Source organism: Salmo trutta, chromosome 17 (genome assembly GCF_901001165.1).
Source record: "Salmo trutta chromosome 17, fSalTru1.1, whole genome shotgun sequence".
Classification (NCBI taxonomy): Eukaryota; Metazoa; Chordata; class Actinopteri; order Salmoniformes; family Salmonidae; genus Salmo; species Salmo trutta.
The window spans coordinates 20944312-20970547 of NC_042973.1; the positions used below are offsets into that span (position 1 = coordinate 20944312).

A 26236-nucleotide genomic window follows, 5' to 3' on the forward strand; every position below is an offset into this window, starting at 1 on the left:
TAAACAAAACATACAGTCAATAATACATTAGAACAAAAGAAAACAAAAAGTCTATATACAGTGAGTGCAAATGAGGTAAGTTAAGGCAATAATTTGGCCATGGTGGCGAAGTAATTACAATATAACAATTAAACACTGGAATGGTAGATGTGCAGAAGATAAATGTGCAAGTAGAGATACTGGGGTGCAAAGGAGCAAGATAAATAAATAAATACAGTATGGGGATGAGGTAGGTAGATAGATGGGCTGTTTACAGATGGGCTATGTACAGGTGCAGTGATCTGTGAGCTGCTCTGACAGCTGGTGCTTAAAGCTAGTGAAGGAGATATGAGTCTCCAGCTTCAGAGATTTTTGCAGTTCGTTCCAGTCATTGGCAGCAGAGAACTGGAAGGAAAGACGACCAAAGGAGAAATTGGCTTTGGGGATGACAAGTGAAATATACCTGCTGGTTCCAACCACTGTGCCTTTGTAAAATGCAAAGTAGGTGAACGAATGATCTCCGCATGTGTGGTTCCCACTGTGAAGCAGGAGGTGTGATGGTGCTCTGCTGGTGACACTGTGATTGATTTAGAATTCAAGGCACATTTAACCTGTCACATCCTGACCAGTAAAGGGGTTATTTGTTATTGTAGTTTGGTCAGGACGTGGCAGGGGGTGTTTGTTTTATGTGGTTCGGGGTTGGTTGGGATATGTTCTTATGTAAGAGGGGTGTTTGTTTTATGTGTTCCGGGTTTTTGGGTATTGTTCTGGTTTTGTATTTCTATGATTTTCTAGGTTGTGTATTTCTATGTTGGCCTGGTATGGCTCTCAATCAGGAACAGCTGTACATCGTTGTTGCTGATTGGGAGTCATACTTAGGTAGCCCTTTTTTCACCTGTGGTTTGTGGGAAGTTGTTTTTGCATAGCTGTGTGTAGCCTGCATTACTGTGCGGTCGTTCGTTTTCTTGTTTAGTTTTTTTTCAGTGTTCAAATAAAAGTTAAAATGAGCACTCAACCCGCTGCGCCTTGGTCCACTTCATACGACGGCCGTTACATAACCAGCATGGCTACCACAGCATTCTGTAGCGATCCGCCATCCCATCTGGTTTGCGCTTAGAGGGACTATCATGTTTTATAACAGGTCATCTGATGCAGCACTCCATCGCTCTCCTTCTTGGTCAAATAACCCTTACACAGCCTGGAGGTGTGTTGGGTCATTGTCCTGGCTTCCACAATCACCCAACCTCAACCCAATTGAGATGGTTTGTGATGAATTGGACCGCAGAGTGAAGGAAAAGCAGCCAACAAGTGCTCAGCATATGTGCGAACTCCTTCAAGACTTGGAAAAGCATTCCAGGTCAAGCTGATTAAGAGAATGCCAAGAGTGTGCAAAGCTGTCAACAAGGCAAAGGGTGGCTACTTTGAAGATTCTCAAATACAAAATATATTGATTTGTTTAACACTTTTTTTGGTTACTACAATGTAGAAAATAGTAAAAATAAAGAAAAACCCTTGAAAGAGTAGGTGGATCCAAAACTATAAAATGGATAAATGTTTTTCCCCCTTCAATCTACACACAATACCCTATAGCGAGAAAGCGAAAACAGGTTTAGACATTTTTGGAAATATCAAATTTACATAGGTATTCAGACCCTTTACTCAGTACTTTGTTGAAGGACCTTCGGAAGCGATTACAGCCTAGAGTCTTCGTGGATATGACACTATAAGCTTGGCACACCTGTATTTGGGGAGTTTCTCCCATTCTTCTCTGCAGATCCTCAAGCGTTGTCAGGTTGGATGGGGAGCGTTGCTGCACAGCTATTTTCAGGTCTCTTCAGAGATGTTTGATCAGGTTCAAGTCCGGGCTCTGGCTGGGCCACTCAAGGACATTCAGACTTGTCTCAAAGCCAGTCCTGCATTGTCTTGGCTGTGTACTTAGGGTCGTTATTCTGTTGGAAGGTGAACCTTCGCCCCAGTCCTGAGCGCTTTGTAGCAGGTTTTCATCAAGGATTTTTCTGTACTTTGCTCCGTTCATCTTTACCTCGATCCTGACAAGTCTCCCAGTCCCAGGCCTCTAAACGCAAGGCACTACAGACTGTAGTGCGTACAGCCCAGTACATCACCGGGGCCAAGCTTCCTGCCACCCAGGACCTCTAGACCAGGCGGTGTCAGAGGAAGGCCCTAAAAATTGCCAAAGACTCCAGCCACCCTAGTCATAGACTGTTCTCTCTGCTACCGCACAGCAAGCGGGACCAGAGCACCAAGTCTAGGTTCAAGGGCTTCTAAACAGCTTCCACCCCCAAACCATTGGACTCCTGAACATCTAATCAAATCAAAGGTATATTCTTCACTGCATTGTTGGCTAAGGGCTTGTACATAAGCATTTCACTGTAAGGTCTACACCTGTGGTATTCAGCACGTGACAAATACATTTTGATTTGAAAACATCCCCACAGCATGATGGTGCCACCACCATGCTTCACCGTAGGGATGGTGCCATGTTTCTTCCAGACGTAACGCTTGGCATTCAGGCCAAAGAGTTCAATCTTGGTTTCATCAGAGCAGAGAATCAAGTTTCTCATGGTCTGAGAGTCTTTAGGTGCCTATTGGCAAACTCCTAGCGGGCTGTCATGCCTTTTACTGAGGAGTGGCTTCCGTCTGGCCACTCTACCATAAAGGTCTGATTTTGGTGGAGTGCTGCAGAGATGGTTGTCCTTCTGGAAGGTTCTCCCATCTCCACAGAGGAACTCTGGCGCTCTGTCAGAGTGACCATCAGGTTCTTGGTCACCTCCCTGACCAAGACCTTTTCCCCCAACTGTTCAGTTTGGCCAGGCGGACAGCTCTAGGAAGAGTCTTGGTGGTTCCAAACTTCTTCCATTTAAGAATGATGGAGGCCACTGTGTTCTTGGGGACCTTCAATGCTGCAGGCATTTTTTGGTACACTTCCCCAGATCTGTGCCTCGACACAATCCTGTATCGGAGCTGTAAGGACAATTCCTTCGACCTCATGGCTTGGTTTTTGCACTGACATGCACTGTCAACTGTGGGACCTTACATACAGGTGTGTGCCTTTCCAAATCATGTCCAATCAATTTAATTTACCACAGGTGGACTCCAAGTTGTAGAAAAATCAAGGACGATCAATAGAAACAGGATGCACCTGAGCTCAATTTCGAGTGTCATAGCAACGGGTCTGAATACTTAAGTAAATAAGGTTTGTTTTTTAATACATTTGCAAAAATGTACACTTAACAAAAATATAAAACGCAACATGTAAAGTGTTGGTCCCATGTTTCATGAGTTGCAATAAAAGACCCCAGAGATTTTCCAGACGAACAAAAAGCTTATTTCGCTCACATTTTGAGCACAGTATAAGTCATTCCCCAGTGAGGGACATCACTGAGATTAACCTTCAACATTCATAAACTTGTTCAGTAGACGAGGGCAAATTTTGTCTTGACAGCCACAGGTTTTTAAAATGTTTTTATACATAGGAGTTTACAGATTTTAGTTCCAGCCCTTTACCAACACCTCATTCAACTAATTGTGGTCTAAATGTAAGACTTGCACACAGTGCAATCCCCCAGAAGTCACGTCTGTATTTTAGAATGAGCGTCATAAATTACAATGACCTGAACAATCTGCATGATAAACAATAACCTGGGTGAATCTATTTCTATATCAAATAAAAGTTTATTGGTCACGTCACAGATTAGCAGATGTTATAGCTGGTTCAGCGAAATGCTTATGCTTCTAGCTCCAACAGTGCAGTAAGTATCTAACACTGTGAAGTTGCACACCCCTGAAAGTAATCCTGGGACATGGTGATTGTCCTGGTGGCGGGGGGGTTCCCAAGTTCTTCACATCTGCCCAGTTGTCAGGGTGGGATGTCCTTCAACCTGGAACAAGCACAGATAAGAGGGGAGAAATTAACCTCACTGCTCAAATTTCAGTGCTGGTTCAAGTTGCTGAAGCCACAACAACCTCTTAATGTGCAATTGTTAAGTTTACATTTAGAGTAGTAAAATAACTTATCCTCTAATTTTAACTAGTAAAGCCAAACCCAATGGTACAACACAATATCGTAAGAGAAAGTCAGCCAACGTTAGGTAAACACACTCAACAGAATGCACAAATAACTTGGCTGGCAAGCAAGCCTAGATTGAACAGAACACAACTGGCTGCATTTACATTTTTCCATCAGATGTTGAAATGTCTTACCTCCAAACGAGTCAAGCATGACTGTTTCCTCCTGCTAAGCCAATTGCGTGAAATGCCAATCAGGTGCCCTCTTTCGTCCCTGAAAACAAATGGGAAAACTAATTTGCCACATGTCTTTAGCTGGCTAGCAAATTAGCCAATTCATGATTACAAAAATAATGTCTGGGTCTTCACAATTAACACTACTGAATCTACGATTAGTGTTAATTTCCGGTCACAACTTGCAGACTTGTTTACGTGCTGCTGTGCAGTTTGTTGCTCACCTTACTTTGCTACCTGCCAACTTCACGGTTTTTATTTTTTAATTACCGTTTATATTTTTATTTTTCCCCCTTGCTCAACTTTTTTCATTCCATTTTTTTCACCCCGGACGCTTTATCTGGACGTGTTTCATCTGGACCTCCACCAGCCGAAGCTAAGTAGTAACGTTAACATGATGCTTTCTAATTGCAGTCGCTGTACTCATAATATACAGGAGAACAATCACCTTATGGCGAGGATAGCTGTGCTGCAAGCCCAGCTTCAGACACAATCGTTAGGCAAGGGCAATTTAAGTGTAGGAAAGGATGAAACAGCATCTGTGCCACCAGTAAGTACAGATAGTAGTATAAATCCCCTCGCACAGTCCCCGCAGCCAGACAATGTTCTCATGGCTTCTGGAAGGAAATGCTGTAGGAATGCTCAACCGGTGTCGCTCATTCAGCCGACAGAAACTTTCAACCGATTCTCCCCATTCAGCAGCGGGTCGGAATCAGAGGCCAAGCCTTCTCTGGTCTCTACTCCTCCCATTACGGGGTCTGAGACGCCGAAGCCTCCCACCATTAGCTCTGACAAATTGAAAACCCTAACCATTGGCGACTCCATTACCCGCAGTATTAGACTTAAAACGAATCATCCAGCGATCATACACTGTTTACCAGGGGGCAGTGCTACCGACGTTAAGGCTAATCTGAAGATGGTGCTGGCGAGTGTAGAGTGTATAGGGATATTGTTATCCAAGTCGGCACCAACAATGTTAGGATGAAACAGTCAGAGGTCACCAAGCGCAACATAGCTTCAGCGTGTAAATTAGCTAGAACGATGTGCCGGCATCGAGTAATTGTCTCTTGCCCCCTCCCAGTTAGGGAGAGTGATGAGCTCTACAGCAGAGTTTCACAACTCATTCGCTGGTTGAGAACTGTTTTCTGCCCCTCCCAAAAGATAGAATTTGTAGATAATTGGCCCTCTTTCTGGGACTCACCCACAAACAGGACCAAGCCTGGCTTGTTGAGGAGTGACGGACTCCATCCTAGCTAGAGGGGTGCTCTCATCTTATCTACGAACATAGACAGGGCTCTAACTCCCCTAGCTCTTCAATGAGATAGGGTGCAGGCCAGGCAGCAGGCTGTTAGCCAGCCTACCAGCTTAGTGGAGTCTGCCACTAGCAGTCAGTGTAGTCAGCTCAGCTATCCCCATTGAGACTGTCTGTGCCTCGACTTAGGTTGGGCAAAACTAAACATGGCAGTGATCGCCTTAGCAATCTCACTGGAATAAAGACCTTCTCCATTCCTGCCATTATTGAAAGAGATTGTGATACCTCACATCTCAAAATAGGGCTACTTAATGTTAGATCCCTCACTTCCAAGGCAGTTATAGTCAATGAACTAATGGCTGATCGTGATTGGACTGACTGAAACATGGCTTAACCTCTATGGGACCGGCGGGACGAATTCGTCCCACCTACGTAACAGCTAGTGTCATCCTGTGGCGCGATTTTTAAAACGTTTGAAATGCTATTACTTCAATTTCTCAAACATATGACTATTTTACAGCTATTTAAAGACAAGACTCTCGTTAATCTAACCACACTGTCCGATTTCAAAAAGGCTTTACAACGAAAGCAAAACATTAGATTATGTCAGCAGAGTACCCAGCCAGAAATAATCAGACACACATTTTTCAAGCTAGCATATAATGTCACAAAAACCTAAACCACAGCTAAATGCAGCACTAACCTTTTATGATCTTCATCAGATGACACACCTAGGACATTATGTTATACAATACATGCATGTCTGTTCAATCAAGTTCATATTTATATCAAAAAACAGCTTTTTACATTAGCATGTGACGTTCAGAAAAAGCATACCCCCCGCAAACTTCCGGGGAATTTACTAACAATTTGCTAAATTACTCACGATAAACGTTCACAAAAAGCATAACAATTATTTTAAGAATTATAGATACATTACTCCTCTATGCACTCGATATGTCCGATTTTAAAATAGCTTTTCGGATGAAGCACATTTTGCTATATTCTAAGTACATAGCCCAGCCCTCACGGGCTAGCTATTTAGACACCCGGCAAGTTTAGCCTTCATCAAAATCATATTTCCTATAAGAAAAATGGTCTTACCTTTCCTGTTCTTTGTCAGAATGCACTCCCAGGACTTCTACTTCAATAACAAATGTAGGTTTGGTCCCAAATAATCCATCGTTATATCCAAACAGCGGCGTTTTGTTCGTGCGTTCTAGACACTATCAGAATGCTAAATCACGGTCGTGCGCATGGCGCAGAACGTGACAAAAAATTTCTACAAATTCCATTACCGTACTTCGAAGCATGTCAACCGCTGTTTAAAATCCATTTTTATGCAATTTATCTCGTAGAAAAGCGATAATATTCCGACCGGGAATCTGCAATTAGCTAAACAGCCGAATGAAAATACTCCACGGGGGCGAATCGCGCACGCGCCTAATTCTGTTGTCCCCTGATGCGACACTTGGAAAAGGAGATATTGTGTTTCAGCCTGAGGCTGCCTCGTCATCGTTCAGGTTTTTCCCGGGTTCTGAGAGCCTATTGGAGCCCTAGGAATTGTCACGTTACAGCTAAGATCCTTACTCTTCAATAAACAGAGACAAGAAGAACGACTCCTTGTCAGACAGGCCACTTCCTGCATGAAACCTTGTCAGGTTTTTGCCTGCCATAGGAGTTCTGTTATACTCACAGACACCATTCAAACAGTTTTAGAAACTTTAGGGTGTTTTCTATCCAAACCTGAACAATAATATGCATATTCTAGCTTCTGAGTTGGTGTAGGAGGCAGTTAAAAATGGGCACATATTTTTTCCAAAATTCTCAATGCTGCCTCTTAGCCCGTAGAGGTTAAGCCTGATGAATATACTGTGTTAAATGAGGCCTCACCTCCTGGTTACACTAGTGACCATATCGCCCACGCATGCTGCAAAGGCAGAGGTGTTACTAACATTTACGATAGCAAATTTCAATTTACAAAAAAACCCCGACGTTTTCGTCTTTTGAGCTTCTAGTCATGAAATCTATGCAGCCTACTCAATCACTTTTTATAGCTACTGTTTACAGGCCTCCTGGGCCAAATACAGCATCACTCACTGAGTTCCCTGAATTCCTATCGGAACTTGTAGTCATAGCAGACAATATTCTAATTTTTGGTGACTTTAATATTCAAATGGAAAAGTCCACAGACCCACTCCAAGGCTTTCAGAGCCATCATCGACTCAGTGGGTTTAGTCCAACATGTCTCCGGACCTACTCACTGCCACAGTCATACTATTGACCTAGTTTTGTCCCATGGAATAAATGTTATGGATCTTAATGTTTTTCCTCATAATCTGGGACTATCGGACCACCATTTTATTACATTTTTAATCGCAACAAATAATCTGCTCAGACCCCAACCAAGGATCATCAAAAGTCGTACTATAAATTCTCAGACAACCCAAAGATTCCTAGATGCCTTTCCAGACTCCCTCCACCTACCCAAGGACGTCAAAGTACAAACATCAGTTAACATTCTAACTGAGGAACTCAATTTAATCTTGTACAATACCCTAGATGCAGTCGCACCCCTAAAAACATTTGTCATAAGAAACTAAGAACAATCCAAAATGTATTTTTGATACTGTCGCAAAGCTAACTAAAAAGCAGCATTCCCCAAGAGAGGATGGCTTTCACTTCAAGAGTGATAAATTCATGAACTTCTTTGAGGAAAAGATCATGATCATTAGAAAGCAAATTACGGACTCCTCTTTAAATCTGCGTATACCTCCAAAGCTCCGTTGTCCTGAGTCTGCACAACTCTGCCAGGATCTAGGATCAAGGGAGACACTCAAGTTTTTTAGTACTATATATCTTGACACATTGACGAAAAGAATCATGACCTCTAAACCTTCAAGCTGCATACTGGACCCTATTCCAACTAAACTACTGAAAGAGCTGCTTCCTGTGCTTGGCCCTCCTATGTTGAACATAATAAATGGCTCTCTATCCACCGGACGTGTACCAAACTCACTAAAAGTGGCAGTAATAAAGCCTCTCTTGAAAAAGCCAAACCTTGACCCAGACCCGGCCTATATCGAATCTCCCATTCCTCTCAAAACATTTTGAAAAAGCTGTTGCGCAGCAACTCACTGCCTTCCTGAAGACTAACAATGTATACGAAACGCTTCAGTCTGGTTTTAGACCCCATCATAGCACTGAGACTGCACTTGTGAAGGTGGTAAATTACCTTTTAATGGCGTCAGACCGAGGCTCTGCATCTGTCCTCGTGCTCCTAGACCTTAGTGCTGCTTTTGAAACCATCGATCACCACATTCTTTTGGAAAGATTGGAAACCCAAATTGGTCGACACAGACAAGTACTAGCCTGGTTTAGATCTTATCTGTTGGAAAGGTATCAGTTTGTCTCAGTGGATGGTTTGTCCTCTGACAAATCAACTGTAAATTTCGGTGTTCCTCAAGGCTCCGTTTTAGGACCACTATTGTTATCACTATATATTTTACCTCTTGGTGATGTCATTTGGAACCATAATGTTAACTTTCACTGCTATGCGGATGACACACAGCTGTACATTTTGATGAAACATGAAGCCCCAAAATTGCCCTCGCTGGAAGCCTGTGTTTCAGACATAAGGAAGTGGATGGCGGCAAATGTTCTACTTTTAAACTCAGACAAAACAGAGATGCTTGTTCTAGGTCCCAAGAAACAAAGAGATCTTCTGTTGAATCTGACAATTAATCTTGATGGTTGTACAGTCGTCTCCCAAAAAAATGTGAAGGACCTCGGCATTACTCTGAACCCTGATCTCTCTTTTGATGAACATATCAAGACTGTTTCAAGGACAGCTTTTTTCCATCTATGTAACATTGCAAAAATCTGAAACTTTCTGTCCAAAAATGACGCAGAAAAACTTATCCATGCTTTTGTCACTTCTAGGTTAGACTACTGCACTGCTCTACTTTCCGGCTATCCGGATAAATCACTAAATAAACTTCAGTTAGTGCTAAACACGGCTGCTAGAATCTTGACTAGAACCAAAAAGGTTCACTGGCTTCCTGTTAAGGCAAGGGCTGATTTCAAGGTTTTACTGCTAACCTACAAAGCATTACATGGGCTTGCTCCTACCTATCTTTCCGATTTGGTCCTGCCATACATACCTACATGTATGCTACGGTCACAAGAGGCCTTACTGTCCCTCGAATTTCTAAGCAAACAGCTGGAGGCAGGGCTTTCTCCTATAGAGCTCAATTTTTATGGAATGGTCTGCCTACTCATGTGAGAGACGCAGACTCAGTCTCAAGTCTTTATTGAAGACTAATCCCTTCAGTAGGTCCTGTGATTGAGGCCCAGAAGTGTGAAGGTGAACGGAAAGGCACTGGAGCAAGGAACCGCCCTTGCCGTCTCTGCTTTGCCGGTCCCCCTCTCTCCACCCCTATTACAGGGGCTGAGTCACTGGCTTACTGGTGATCTTCCTGTCCGGGTTGGCGTCCCCCCTTGGGTTGTGCCGTGGCGGAGATCTTTGTGGGCTATACTCGGCCTTGTCTCAGGATGGTAAGTTGGTGGTTGAAGTTCTCTCTCTAGTGGTGTGGGGGCTGTGCTTTAGCAAAGTGGGTGGGGTTATATCCTGCCTGTTTGGCCCTGGCCGGGGGTATCGTCGGATGGGGCCACAGTGTCTCCCGACCCCTCCTGTCTCAGCCTCCAGTATTTATCCTGCAGTAGTTTGTGTCGGGGGGCTAGGGTCAGTCTGTTATATCTGGAGTAATTCTCCTGTCTTATCCCGTGTCCTGTGTGAATTTAAGTATACTCTCCCTCTTTCTCTCGTAAAAACTGAGCCCTAGGACCATGCCTCAGGATTACCTGGCCTGATGACTCCTTGCTGTCCCCAGTCCACCTGGCCGTGCTGCTGCTCCAGTTTCAACTGTTCTGCCTGCGGCTATGGAACCCTGACCTGTTCACCGGATGTCCTACCTGTCCCAGACCTGCTGTTTACAACTCTCTAGAGACAGCAGGAGTGGTAGAGATACTCAATGATCGGCTATGAAGAGCCAACTGACATTTACTCCTGAGGTGCTGACTTGTTGCACCCTCGCCAGCCACTGTGATTATTATTATTTTACCCTGCTGGTCATCTATGAACATTTGAACATCTTGGCCATGTTCTGTTATAATCTCCACCCGGCACAGCCAGAAGAGGACTGGCCACCCCTCATAGCCTGGTTCCTCTCTAGGTTTCTTCCTAGGTTTTTGGCCTTTCTAGGGAGTTTTTCCTAGCCACCGTGCTTCTACACCGGCATTGGTTCTATATTGCTTGCAGTTTGGGGTTTTAGGCTGGGTTTCTGTACAGCACTTTGTGATATCAGCGGATGTAAGAAGGGCTTTATAAATACATTTGATTAAATTTGATTAGTTAGTTTAGTTGTTCATCATAGCTTTCACGTCTGACATGTCCGAGATTCTTTTTAATGCGTAAATTCAGATGGCCACAGTTGCTTCGCCCTCATGTTGGTGCTAGCAAGCAGGCTAGGTATAATCCAATCCAGTAGGGTCTGGAAACTATTGGAAACTAAATTGGTCAATGGCAAAAGGATGTTGGAGTATTTGCATAAATTTCAGCTTTCCCCCAACTATGGCCCCGCCCTGTTTATGTCCCTCTCCCATTTTCACCGCTCGCGTCGCCCAACAGTCCCATCACCCACTTTGCTTCAGTCATTAAAAATGGGCTACCGTTATTTCATCGTCCCCAACGTGGATCTTGTGTTAGCTAGCTTGGCAACAGGCTGATAAACACCAGTGACTCAACATTGGAATTATGAAATAATTCCAGTGACTCAACATTGGAATTATGAAATAATTTGAACATTAACATAATTTGGTGAATAAATGTTTTACAGTTGGAAGTGTTATTACTTATCCTTTTGGATTTCTCTCTCCCACGAGGGGACTTATGTCCGCTAGCAAGCAGGAGGATGAATACAAACTCGACAACCCAACCTACATCAAATATACACGCCCTTATTAAGATAGAAGGGGTGAGGGTAGTCACTAGTTACCACAGCCACAAAGTAATAGTTTCAGCTAAACCCCACCTAGTTCTACAATATCTTCACCTTTTCAATGCACTCACTGTTCCAAAATGTGACTGACCAGTTCAGACACTTACCCAGACACACTTGTATAAATTGATGGGTTATGTGAAATAAATGCTATAACCCCCAGCCACATTCAGTGGTGGAAAAAAATACTAAACTGTCAGAGTAAAATCATAAATCACTTCAAATTCCTTATATTAAACCAGACGGCACATTTTTTTATTTATTGTAGTGTGCCCCTGGCTCTCGTTAACACAGACATAATTTACAAATGAATCATTTGTGTTTAGTGAGCAGGCCAGATCAGAGGCAGTAGGGATGTTCTCTTGATAAGTGGGTGAATTGGACAATTTCTGTCAAAATGTAACAAGTACTTTCGGGTGTCAAGGTAAATGTATTAAGTAAAAAAAAAATTCTTAACAAGTGAAGTAAAAGTAGCCCAAAAAATATAGAAAAAATTAAAGTAGTGTTCAGATACCACAAAAAAATACTTCACACCACTGCCCAAATGCTTTCACACTTTATAAACTGTTACACATGCACTTATCACAGTATTCCATACATAAGTTAAGGCCATGCAGCCTGAGTGAGGTACACATGTACAGTACATGAACAGATGCATGCGCCATATATTTCTGTAATGGACACTTAATACGGTCACACTATTGTTGTGGTATGTTACGACCACACATACCAATATTTTGCTAAGTGGGTGGTCTCTACAGAAGGTGTAAACGGTACAGCCAAATGGTTACTTGCATAGTAGCAATATCAGAAAGACATTTATATTAACACTAACTGTCAGTGATTGATGAGGTAGTTATATGTATACAATCAGGGGTAAAGTGGGTGAGCAGCAGGATAAAAACATTTAATTGTAGCAGCAACGTATGCCTTGTGTGTTAGGAGAGAGTCATGTGAATAGAGGCACTGCAGTTAGTGCTGATGACTGGTCCGTTTAAACCACGCATGAACAAGGGAATCAATATTTTGTAGAGCCTGTTTCTGTCTTGCCCTTGACTTTGGTGCAGGGCATGTGATGTCCATAGCTTCTTCGTCGCAAAACTCCCTGATCTTGTAAAAAATATACATTTGTCTAGCTGTGTCCAGTCCAGGTGGTGATTTTACAGGCAGACTATCTATGGGATGAAGGATGCGCAGAAGCATGGTCCCGACATTCCGAAAGCTCCTTGGCGACAACACCAGGCACCAGAGCATCAAAGCTGTAAAACAGGGAATAACAAAAATCAGAAGACATTACAACTCTGTACAACATCGATTCACCTCCCAAGTTTAGACAAGAATAACAATGAAAATAATGTTTTACCTGAAGTGCTGGAACTGCTTGACCTGTGGCAGCAGCCTGAAGTAGAGTCAGGTGTTGTTGCCAGCCATAGCTTTCCACCAGCACCGTACCATCCTCCAGTCCAACCAGCTATGGGATGTTGACCCGTCACAGTGCTGTCCTTCACAACACCAGCAATCTCAGACAAAGTGTTCACTCTGGTCTTTCTGAAGCTCCGCTTGATGAGGCCGAAGCACCAGTCGGGGGCAAACTTGAGTTTTGATGACTGTATGACTGGTGGATTAGTCAGGGGTATTCTACTGATTGATGCTGAAAGACAAATTCCAGATAAATATTTTAGCCTTATAATAGATGCAAAATGGCATTCTGAGATATCACTACACAGTTCATACAGGGAATGTTAGCTACTGTAGCTAGCCAGCCATCTAACATCAGCTGGCTAGGTAACAGCAAGCATTAACTAGCAATACAAACCGATTGTCATAGCTAGCTAAAATTAACCAATAGGTTCAATGTAGCTAGCTAACATTAGGCTATAACTAGCAATGCGGAATGGCATTCTGAGAACTACACTAACGTTACACAAGTTAATGTTAGCTAGCCACTTAACCTCAGCTGATGTTAGCTAGCTAACAGCAAGCTTTAACTTGGGGTCTTTTGTTTAGACGTCACATTAACTAGCTAAAATGTGAACTATAATCCCAATCCATAGAGTAACATTACTAGCAATAAAAAACAATTGTCATAGCAAGCTAAAGTTAACAATGAACCTAACGTTATTTGGTTAGCAAGCCAGCCATCAAACTCCAGCTGTCTAGCTAACAGCAAGCTTTAGCTTGCATTGAAAATGTTAACAAAATTAGAAACGTATAAATGTCTGAATCCATAGCTAGATTCTTACCTGTATACATGGATGAAAGCTTCATGGCAGACTACAACCCCTGTGTTTCCGTTTAGTTTGCACAGCTTGTTTAGCCGGTTGTGTTCCACCGGTTTCAAAACGTGTTATTTTCAGAGAGTCAGCATTGCATGGCACGATCGTCATCCAGAAATTTGTCCATCACAACTTTTTCCCCACTGACCTTTGTCGATAGCATCTGATAAATTCAGGGCAGCAATGTTATTGAGAGCAGTAGCAACATATTTGCAGTTCTCCATGGTTAAAGTTATATCTTTCGAAAACTGCATTTACGAGCAGCTCATTTTATAGACAAGATGCAACACTGCAGACCAATCCACATTCATCTCTCGGTATGTCCAGCCCACTCGTTATCTCAGCCAATCATGGCTAGCGGGAAGGTTGCTGTCTTTCTGTGGCTAAACCAACTAGGTTCGTAATTTAACAATTTTATTCGTATTTAGAGATGACATAAAAGTTTGATACTAAAAAAGGCACATGAAAGTTCACATGTTCCAGAAGGCATTTTATGGCTGGCGCTCGCATTGCCTTTGTTTTCCTTAGAAATAATAACTTTGGACATGTCTGTTCCTATCAAAGTGCATGCCTTATTTTCTGTATATCATGTTGTTTCTACTGTAGCATAACCAAATGTATGCATGTATGGAGCATAATATTTAGTTTAAAGTACTGGTGAAAAATCATGCGTTCCAATTCTTGCATAGTGGACGTGTATAAAATACTTTGACAGTTGTACTAACCCTAAGCTGTTCGCCAGCTACATGTGGAACCATGTTTGTTGACATTATACCATGCATTCTGGGTGTCACATAAACATCTCAGACCAAAGATGTTATAACAAATTCAGGTAAAGGGATGGTTCACTCATCTTTGAATGAAGGGAAGTGAATGATTGTAGACACACCCCCTTCAACATGCATACTGCAAACAGACGAAACTCATCATGTCTCATCTTTAGTTGACACGAAAAAAAAAGAGAAAAAAAAAACCACATGGCTACGTGCAAACACCTCCGTGAAATTTTAGATTTTTACATTATTTTGATCAACGGTGAGCTCACCCGTAATTAATTGTAAATAGTAATTGCTATTAGCCAATTCATATTATGGTTTGTCAGCCGAAAGTTAACACAAGCGGTCATATTTGGCTAAGTCAATCTTTCCTCAGATAACGCTAAGAATAATGTAGCATACATATTCCGGTTTGGATGATTGTGTTATGCGGACACGGCTTCTGTGGATGTTTCAACATTGCATCCAAAAATAAAAACTGGTCACATTTAGGACATTACGTTTTAAAAATCAGTGTGGCCAGCTCAAACGCTGACTGTTGCGTCAATCGAAACAATGTTCTAAATAAGCGCTCTAATCACACCGGTTTGAGCGTACGCTGCAGGGACCACTGTAGAATGATCACACCGGTTTGAGCGTACGCTGCAGGGACCACTGTATAATGAACACACCAGTGTTGGTACATTAACGACATTGCTAACCTTAAATTAAGCCCAAAAAGCAAATTGTTTTATGAATGTTTACAATATAGCCAATTTTGACTGTGGCAACCAGTGGTGAGAGCTGAATGTTGCGAGGCTTTCTGGTAAATGTAGGAAACTGCAAAGGCAGAGGAAGCTTGGGGAGAGGATTTCACAATCTTGGAGGGTAAGGGAAAATGCTGTTTTATAAAATAAACAGTAAGATATTAAGTGATTTAGCGGGTGTATTTTCACTACAGTACATGTAACGATGCTCGTAATGTATTAAATAAAATGTAAAAAAATCCTATAAATATCAGCAATCAAACAATTTCAGAGCGCTATCCAGGTATCTAGGGGAAGGATAAATCTACATGCTGTGCTTACACACCTTTGATAAATACTACAGACAAAGTATAGAGGGCTTATCTCAGCCTGTTATTTTCATGTCATTCAAATCTGTTCACACAGACTCAAGAATAAAGCCATAAGGTTTCCCTCATGTTGGCATATTTATTGGAAAACAGCAGCACGTTACGGATCTGACTTTTCTGCTGCAATTCTCATTACCGCAACACGTCCAGCTCTGTCTGAACGTATATTATGTTGTAATTTAAACAGAGTTAAATTCAATTAAAATATCCTGAAAAAAGTAAATGGATGTTCTAATAGATGTTTTCAAATGACAAATGAACTGAATATTCATGTATAATAATGAAAAAAATAGTGGAAAAATCAAGTGTCCATGACTCTGCAAAATTTGAAGGACTGTTTACACAGAGCATTTTAAATAAAGTTTGATTTTGAATGAAGCAACACATCTGCCAGTACCTTCAAGATGGCTACCAGGTAAGCAGATCTTTATATTTCTCCAGTTAAAAGTTAAACAATCTCGTCAGACTGCGTACACGACAGTATTGATTATCATTACCGATACAGGTAGTTTTCCACATTTAGAAAAACGTAAAGTTTTTAAATCTATGAACATATAATTCATTAATGTCTAATTATGAACATTGAGTGAAAAAATGTGCTAGTCATCATGCCTTCTCCATTGTTAACAAAACATGCTAAGGTTCCTCATCCTCACTTACCGCTGCAATTTAAGGCCAGTTGCGGTAGAGAGAACTTCTGTTTCGGTAATGAGAATTGAATCATACAGACTATATTTTAAAATATATATAATTAACTATTCATTTAAATATTATTTACTAACTGTTGATATTTTGCTTTATGTCCTGTTTAATTGCAGACAGCAAGTGACAAAAAGAAATCTTTAGCAAAGGCTGACAAAATTTACACCAACCCAGGACTGCTGGAAGAGTACAGAAGGCAGGCAAGAGAGGTTAGGGGTTGGGGAAGTTACAGCAAGAGTAATTAGCATATATATAGTCTATAGGAAGCCTATGCCCTCATACAGTGTCTATAAGAAGTCAATACCCTACAGTGTTTAGAACTCTACACATGCACACACACACTTCCACCACACACACAGAATCAGTAAGCCATTTAGATTATACTATAGGATGTCCACACGCACGCACGCACGCACGCACGCACGCACACACACACACACACACGTCAGTAAGCCATTCAGTCTTTACTATAAGATGACGAGTCCATAACAGTAAGCTCTTTCCCATGTTTTGAGACATGCTCATTTCATGCTTCCTTTCCATTTCCAGATATCAAAAACGAAAGCAAAATTGTAAAATCAAGAAAACTCAAGATCTGACAAAGAAGCAACATGAAAAGAAGAAAACACAGTGGCGGGAAAACTCAAAAGGTATTACAGAAAAAATAAACATCTAAAAGCTGTATTGGACATAATACCATCAAGCGAGGAAGACGATACACTTCAACATGTTCAAGAAGCAAAATGAAGAAGTTATTCAAAATCTTCAAGACACAGCCTCCTCAAGAGAACAGCCATTCTCACCTCAGCAGGTAAATGTCCCTGCCATAAACTCAACTCCTAAAAGAAGAGACACCAGGACCAATGAAGACATCTACCCCAAAGGACTCACCCAAAAAGAGGAACCGAAAAAAGAAAGCACTATCAAAATTGAGGTCAAAGTTGCGCTACACAGAAAAGATGTTGGAGAGGACCAAAGAGATTGTCAACCTAAAGAAAAGACTTGAGATGATGGCCAAGAGGAAGCAGGCAATTGTCAACATGGAAGGCAGATAGGTCCAGAAGAAAACTACAAAGAGAGGTCATCAGAGAACAGTATCCAATAACAGCCAGAGAAGAGTAATGTGCAAACTCATTAGCCGCTTTCCTTCATTAAGATGAAGTCTCCACTGTAATAAATGGGAAATCCGGAGAAATTCGGGAAAAGGGCCAGACATTCCGTAAGAGAGCCCTAACGGACACTATGGCAAATCTTCATAGAAGATTTGTCTGAGAATCCAAGGCACAACCTTTCCAAGGCTCTACTTGCACATCATCATCTGCACATCTATCACTCCAGTGTTAATGCTAAATTGTAATTATTTCGCCTCTATGGCCTATTTATTGCCTTACCTCCCTAAACTTCTACATTTGCAAACACTGTACATAGATTTTTCTATTGTGTTATTGACTGTACGTTTGTCTGTGTAACTCTTGTTTTTGTCGCACTGCTTTGCTTTATCTTGGCCAGGTTGCAGTTGTAAATGAGAACTTGTTCTCAACTGGCCTACCTGGTTAAATAAAGGTGAAATAAAAAAATTATTCTTTAAACTTAAACCACTTTGGATTGGCCAGCAAAGAGTCACAGACAGAAACATGTGCTTGCAAAACACATGAAAACTTTGGCTTAAAGATAAAGAAGCTGCACCAGAGCTTGGGGTCATAGAAACATCATCCCAAGGGACACTGTACAGGTCAGTGTGTGTAGTGACAATGACATGTGCTCTAATGTTTTTGTATTTGTTTTTATGTGTTCTGTTTTTAGCCTGTTTTATGTACTTTTGAAGCACTGCAAAATGAAATTGATTGAACTTAAATCCATGATTGCCACATTTTTAAAATATGTCAGGTTTCAATGAAATATCAAACATATTAGGTTGAAGATTGCGTAAGGTGTTGCGGTAATGAGAGAAGTCAGTCAAAATCAAATAAAAATGTTAATTTTAAAATATATATTATTTCAGTTTCAAGTAATTTAAAATATATATTTTTTTTTATGTGAAAATGTATTAGCTTTCCTAATGGTCTTGACGTTTTCAGACCGTTGCGGTAATGAGATTAAGGACTTGTTTTGGAAAATATGTTCAAAAAGGTGTTAAATTGTCAGATAATGTTTTAAAATTAATGCTCAAACACTACATACCTTGCTATTAATGCCTAAAAAGGAAATTTGTTGATGCATGTCTTTAAAGATTTCATGTTTGAAATCTTTGAAACCAAGATTGTGAGAATCACCCTAGCATACTCATTTAGCCAACTTAATTCTGTAATTATAATAAAATGTTGCATTGCTTAGAAATCTCCCACATCGCTTGCTCAAAATGGAGCCTCTGACAGTGCTGCTTTGACTAAGTGACAATTAGATGTCGACCGATTAAATCGGCATGGCCGATTTAGGGCCGATTTCAAGTTCTCTTAATCGGAAACCACATTTTTGGACGCCGATTACATTGCACTCCACGAGGAGACTGCGTGGCAGGCTGACCACTGGTTACGCAAGTGCAGCAAAGGTAAGTAGCTAGCTAGCATTAAACTTTACTTATAAAAAACAATCAATCAATCAATCTTAACATAATCACTAGTTACTACACATGGTTGATATTACTAGTTTAACTAGCTTGTTCTGCGTTGCAAATAATCAATGTGGTGCCAGTTAATTTAATCATCGAATCACAGCCTACTTCAACTTCACCAAACAGGTGATGATTTAACAAAAGCCCATTCTCGAAAAAAAGCGCAATCGTTGCACCAATGTACTTAACCATAAACATCAATGCCTTTCTTAAAATCAATACACAAGTATATATTTTTAAACCTGCATATTTAGTAAAAGAAATTCATGTTAGCAGGCAATATTAACTAGGGAAATTGAGTCACTTCTCTTGCGTTCTGTGTACGCAGAGTCAGGATATATGCAGCAGTTTGGGCCGCCTGGCTCATTGAACTGTCCGAAAACCATTTCTTCCTAACAAAGACCATAATTAATGGTAATTAATTATGACATAACATTGAAGGTTGTGCAATGTAATAGCAATATTTAGACTTATGGATGCCACCTGTTCGATAAAATACAGAACGGTTCCGTATTTCCCTGAAAGAATAAACGTTTTGTTTTCTAAATGAGTTTCCGGATTTGACCATATTAATGACCTAATGCTCGTATTTCTGTGTGTTTATTGTATTATAATTAAGTCTATGATTTGATAGAGCAGTCTGACTGAGCAGTGGTAGGCAGCAGCAGGCTCGTAAGCATTCATTCAAACAGCACTTTCCTGCGTTTCCCAGCATCTATTCGCAATGCTTGAAGCACAGCGCTGTTTATGACTTCAAGCCTATCAACTCCCGAGATTAGGCTGGCAATACTATAGCGCCTATAAGAACATCCAATATTCAAAGGTATATGAAATACAAATGGTATAGAGAAATAGTCCTATAATAACTACAACCTAAAACTTCTTAACTGGGAATATTGAAAACTCATGTTAAAAGGAACCATCAGCTTCTATATGTTCTCATGTTCTGAGCAAGGAACTTAAACGTTCAATTTTTTACATGGCACATATTGCACTTTTACTTTCTTCTCCAACTGTTTTTGCATTATTTAAACCAAATTGAACATGATTCATTATTTATTTGAGACTAAATTGATTTTATTCATGTATTAAAATTCAGTATTGTTGTAATTGACATTATAAAAAAATAAAAAAAAATAAAATCACTCTGAAGTTTCTAAAACTGTTTGAATGATGTCTGTGAGTATAACAGAACTCATATGGCAGGCAAAAACCTGAGAAAAAATCCAAACAGGAAGTGGTTTGTAGTATTTCAAGAGATTGCCTATCCAAACTACAGTGTCTGTGGGGTCATTTTGCACTTCCTAAGGCTTCCACTAGATGTCAACAGTCTTTAGAACCTTGTTTGAGGCTTCTACTGTGAAGTGGGGATGAATAAGAGCTCCTGGAGTCAGATGACTGCCAGCAGGGCATGAGCCTCAGCCATGCGCGCTCACGTGAGAGGTAGCTTTGCATTTCTGAAGACAAAGGATTACCGGTTCATGGTAATTGTATGATGAAGGATCTCAGCCTCCTATTACAGTGTGCTGTATAACGGCTCATGATATTCTTATCTGGACACCGGTCTAGACTGGAGCAGAATGAACATATCATCGCATTATGCAGCAGAGCTAAGATTTGACATTTCAGGGCGGATAGGGATAGCAACGAGCCAGTGGATTCCAGGAAAGGGAAGTTCAGTGCAATGCCATGTCAGCCTGTTCAGATTACTGGCTAAATCCACTGCCAATATACATAGGGCAGGCTGAACAAGCAATGCCTAGCCCCACTTTAATGTATGTAGACAGGGTTTGTGAGGCAGAGTCTAGTATGCTCTCTATTCCCTGTGTCTAGCTACCAGCTCCATGGAGTTGGAGCACCGGTATATTGGGCCAAAACACCATGTTTCCTGCGACAGTAACATGTGCCACAGAGATCAGATTAATATCCACACAATCTGATGTAGTGCCTCTGCAACAGCCACACAATTAGCTGGTTTAGTCTTTCTGGAAGCAGGGCGTACTGGTTGGCATGGTGTCACGACTGCTTGTTCTGGCAAATGAACTGGATTACTGATCTAGGCACAGTCACAATGCAATACTACCCAATACAATCCCTCTGGACTGGAGGTAAGAGAAGCAGTAACGTAAGTGTACCATGCTTTCAAACACAATGTCACGTGGTGGGACTGGGACAGATGGAACTGCAATTTTGCTTTAAAAGCTGCAATATGCAACTTTTTGGGCGTCCTGACCAAATTCACATAGAAGTGTGTGTTATAGATCTTTAATTTTCATTGAAAGCAACTATAAGAAGCACATAATCTATTGCCATTTCTATGCTTCCCATTAAGTCTAGTTTTTGAGTCTTACTTTCAGTTTTGTAAACCAAATTAAAAACAGCTGGAAAATATATTTCACAGGGGTTTATATGGTGCAATGACTCCACACCAGGGGTGTCCAACCCTGTTCCTGGAGAACTACCTTCCTGTTGGTTTTTGATCCAACCACAGTTGTAACTAACCAGGTTCAGCTTATCAACCAGCTAATCAACCAGCTAATTATTAAAAATCAGGTGTGCAAGACTAGGGTTGGAGTGAAAACCTACAGGAATGTAGCTCTCCAGGAACCGGGCTGGAGAGCCCTGCTCTACACTACACTTGCTTTATTTAGTCAAACTGAAATTAGGTGAACTATTAGAATTTTAGCAACCAGGAAATGGCAGAGCAATTTCTGCATAGTGCATCTAACTAGCAAAGCTCCGGCAGTGCCATGTAATGTGCAACAAGTGTTGGTCCCATGTCTCATGAACTGAAATAAACGATCCCAGAAATGTTCCATATGCCCAAAAATAGTATTCCTCTCAAATTTTGTGCAAAAATTTGTCAAGATAATCCATCCCCCTGACAGGTGTGGCATATCAAGAAGCTGATTAAAACAGCATGATCATTATACAGGTGCCCCTTGTGCTGGGGACAAGAGGCCACTTTAAAAAATGTGCAGTTGTAACACAATGCCACAGATGTCAAGATTTGATGGAGCGTGCAATTGGCATGCTGACAGCAGCAATGTCCACCAGAGCTGTTGCAAGATAATTTCTCTACCGTAAGCCTCCTCCAATGTCATTTTTGAAAATTAGGCAGTACGACAAACCGGCCTCACAACCACGTGTAACCACACCAGCCCATGACCTCCACATCCAGCTTCTTGATCTGCGGGATCTTCTGAGACCAGCCACCTGGCCAGCTGATGAAACTGAAGAATGTTTGTCTGTAATAAAGCCCTTGTGTGGGCAACGAAAAATAATTGATTGGCTGGACCTTGCTCCCCAGTGCGTAAGCCAGTCTCCCAATTTCAATTGACTGATTTCCTTGTGATCAGCCATAACACACAGCAAAGCTGAATGTAATACCTTTACTGACCAAATAACTGATACTTGCAAAACAGAGATTGTACAGCTTTTAAAAAAGGTTAACTCGCCCCAGTCATCATTCACTTTGGAAAGGTTTTGACGAACTGACTACTTGGAAAGGTAGCATCCTATAATGGTGCCACATTGAAAGTCACTGAGCTATTCAGTACGGGCCATTCTACTTCCAATGTTGGTCTACGGAGAGTGCATGGGCGTGTGCTAAATTTTATACACAGGTCAGCAACAGCTGGGGCTGAAATAGCCAAATCCATTAATTTGAAGGGGTATTCACATACTTTTGGCCATGCATCTCAGTGCTAGAGGCGTCACAATAGACCGGATGTGATGCAGCCTGCATTCAAACCAGGGACTGCACCATATTTGGCAGTTCTTGGTGTGAGACATTACCCCAGTCTTCCACCAAGGTACCTGCAAGTGCCCGGACATTTTGGGGGGGAATGGCCCTAGGTCTCACCCTACAAGCCAACAGGTCCCAGACGTGCTCAATGGAATTGAGATCCGGGCTAGTCGCTGGCCATGGCAGAACACTGACATTCTTGTCTTGCAGGAAATCCCGCACAGAACGAGCAGTATGGCTGGTGGCATTGTCATGCTGGGGGTCATGTCAGGATGAGCCTGCAGGAAGGGTACCACATGAGGAAGGACGTCTTCCCTGTAACGCACAGCATTGAGATTGCCTGCAATGACAACACCATGACGGATCCTCCATCTCTAAATCGATCCCGCTCCAGAGTACAGGTCTCGGTGTAACACTCATTCCTTCGCCGATAAACGCAAATCCAACCATCATCCCTGGTGAGACAAAACCTCGACTCGTCAGTGAAGAGCACTTTTTGCCAGTCCTGTCTGGTCCAGCGATGGTGGGTTTGTGCCCATAGGTGACGTTGTTTCCGGTGAGGACCTGCCTTACAACAGGCCTACAAGCCCCCAGTCCAGCCTCTCTCAGCCTATTGCGAACAGTCTGAGCACTGATAGAGGGCTTGTGCGTTCCTGGTGTAACTCGGGCAGCTGTTGTTGCCATCCTGTACCGCAGGTGTGATGTTTGGATGTACTGATCCTGTGCACGTGTTGTTACACATGGTCTGCCACTGCGAGGACGATCAGCTGTCCATCCTGTCTCCCTGTAGCGCTGTCTTAGGCGTCTCACAGTACGGACATTGCAATTTATTGCCCTGGCCACATCTGCAGTTCTTATGCCTCCTTGCAGCATGCCTAAGGCACATTCACAGATGAGCAGGGACCCTGGGCATCTTTCTGTTGGTGTTTTTCAGAATCAGTAGAAAGGCCTCTTTAGTGTCCTAAGTTTTCAGAACTGTGACCTTAATTGCCTATTGTCTGTAAGGTGTATTAGCGACCGTTCCATAGGTGCATGTTCATTAATTGTTTGTTTATGGTTCATTGAACAAGCATGGGAAACAGTGTTTAAACCCCTTACAATGAAGATCTGTGAATTTATTTGGATTTTTACAAATTATCTTTGAAAGACAGGATCCTGAAAAAGGGACGTTTCTTTAATTGCTGAGTTTAATACAAAAAATAAAGCGAATTGGATGGAAAATGTGCATTTTACCAATCTCTTGAATCTTCAACATAGAAATGCTACCAAAAAAAAGAATTTACAGAATCGTTACAAATAATTCATCCATGATTCAACAAATTATATTTTGAAAGAGGAAGCAAAATATTTGAAGCATGTTTTCTTTCAGTCTCCTTCGCCACTTAACGAAGCTAACTAAGGATTTCTTTCAAAATAATAAACAACGTCAAATTAACACCATTTACAGAAAGACCTGTGTGAAGGCCAACTTACAGGAGGAACTTGAGGCAATTAAATATTTTCAGTCTGGAAAAAAAAGGGCTTGATGGTATACCAGTAGCAGTATAGCAGACCTTTGATGTACTCAAAGATCTATTATTACCATGTTTAATTACGCCTATGAAAATGGTAGACCTTTCAGGTATTCAACAAGGTCTGATTTCATTACTACTGAAACAGGATGCAGGTGTTAAGTAAAAATCCACTTATATATATAAAAAAATATATATATTTTTTTAAAGAAACACTTCAATGTTGTGATACGAAAATCCTGCAAAATGCATAGCACAGAATAAAAACAGATTGATCTGGATGAACAATATCTGGTAGACAGGTTTGTTTTAAATGGATGATATATTGGAGATAATATACGACAATTGCTTGAAATAATGGAACATTATGAAACAAAGACACCAGGCCTGGTCTTCATTGCAGATTTCGAAAAGGCGTGATAAAGTACGACTATAATTTATTAAAAAAATGCCTGGATTACTTTAATTTCAGTGAATCTCATAACTTTAACCAATTGTATGTACAGCAATTGTATGTACAGCAAGTGTAAAATAGTAAATACATTATTACTTAAAGTATTTTAATGCAGGGAAACAAATCAGTTCTACCAAATTTCCATCAACATGTTAAATGTGCAACCAGAGGGAGAAAAAAAAAAATTCTACATCACCTGTACTCCACACACAGATGCGTACAAAGCCTCCCTCGCCCTCCATTTGGTAAATCCGACCACAACTCTGTCCTCCTGATTCCTACTTACAAGCAAAAATTAAAGCAGGAAGCACCAGCGACTCGGTCTATAAAAAAATGGTCAGATGAAGCAGATGCTAAACCACAGGACTATTTTGCTATCACAGACTGGAACATGTTCTGGCATTCTTCCGATTCCATTGAGGAGAACACCACATCACTCACTGGCTATATCAATAAGTGCATCGAGGACGTCGTCCCCACTGTGACTGTACGTACATACCCCAACCAGAAGCCATGGATTACAGGCAACATGAGCTAAAGGGTAGAGCTGCCGCTTCAAGGAGCGGGACTCTAACCCGGATGCCCTGCGACGAACCATCAAACAGGCAAAGCGTCAATACAGGGCTAAGATTGAATCATACTACACCGGCTCCGACGCTCGTCTTATGTGGCAGGGCTTGCAAACTATTACAAACTACAAAGGGAAGCACAGCCGCGAGCTGCCCAGTGACACGAGCCTACCAGACGAGCTAAATCACTTCTATGCTCGCTTCGAGGCAAGCAACACTGAGGCATGCATGAGAGCATCAGATGTTCCGGACGACTGTCATCACGCTCTCCGTAGCCGACGTGAGTAAGACCTTTAAAAAGGTCAACATACACAAAGCTGCGGGGCCAGACAGATTACCAAGACGTGTGCTCCGGGCATGTGCTGACCAACTGGCAGGTGTCCTCGCTGACATTTTCAACATGTCCCTGATTGAGTCTAATACCAACATGTTTCAAGCAGACCACCATAGTCCCTGTGCCCAAGAACACAAAGGCAACCTGTCTAAATGACTACAGATCCGTAGCACTCACGTCCATGAAGTGCTTTGAAAGGTTGGTAATGGCTCACAACACCATTATCCCAGAAACCCTAGACCCACTAGAATTTGCATACTGCCCAAACAGATCCACAGATGATGCAATCTCTATTGCACTCCACACTGCCCTTTCCCACCTGGACAAAAGGAACACCTGTGAGAGAATGCTATTCATTGACTACAGCTCAGCGTTCAACACCATATTACCCTCAAAGCTCATCACTAAGCTAAGGATCCTGGGACTAAACACATCCCTCTGCAACTGGATCCTGGACTTCCTTACAGGCCGCCCCCAGGTGGTGAGGGTAGGTAGTAACACATCTGCCACCCTGATCCTCAACACGGGAGCTTCCCAGGGGTGCGTGCTCAGTCCCCTCCTGTACTCCCTGTTCACCCACAACTGCATGGC

The 26236-nt window shown here is 41.7% G+C and overlaps 1 protein-coding gene and 1 long non-coding RNA gene across 7 annotated transcripts in view; one reads left to right on the forward strand and one right to left on the reverse strand.

Moving 5' to 3' along the window:
- Positions 1 to 26236, reverse strand: part of LOC115151836 (kelch-like protein 25) — a 57803-nt gene that overhangs the window by 15355 nt on the left and 16212 nt on the right. For 2 of the 6 annotated variants that reach the window (XR_003867373.1, XR_003867370.1), the window contains exons 3-4: positions 4201 to 4279; positions 3303 to 3878 (exon numbers count right to left, since the gene is read on the reverse strand). The exons of 1 other annotated variant lie outside the window; for it this stretch is intronic. The gene's annotated coding sequence lies outside the window, so the exon portion shown is untranslated. Of the gene's footprint in view, positions 1 to 3302; positions 3879 to 4200; positions 4280 to 12677; positions 12810 to 12913; positions 13202 to 13793; positions 13990 to 26236 lie in introns of those variants that run through there. 3 more of the 6 variants (XR_003867371.1, XR_003867372.1, XM_029696111.1) reach the window with 3 other exon arrangements.
- LOC115151837 (uncharacterized) lies at positions 15577 to 17044 on the forward strand. Its single transcript, XR_003867374.1, has 2 exons — positions 15577 to 16131; positions 16968 to 17044. It is a non-coding gene; the product is annotated as an uncharacterized LOC115151837 (long non-coding RNA).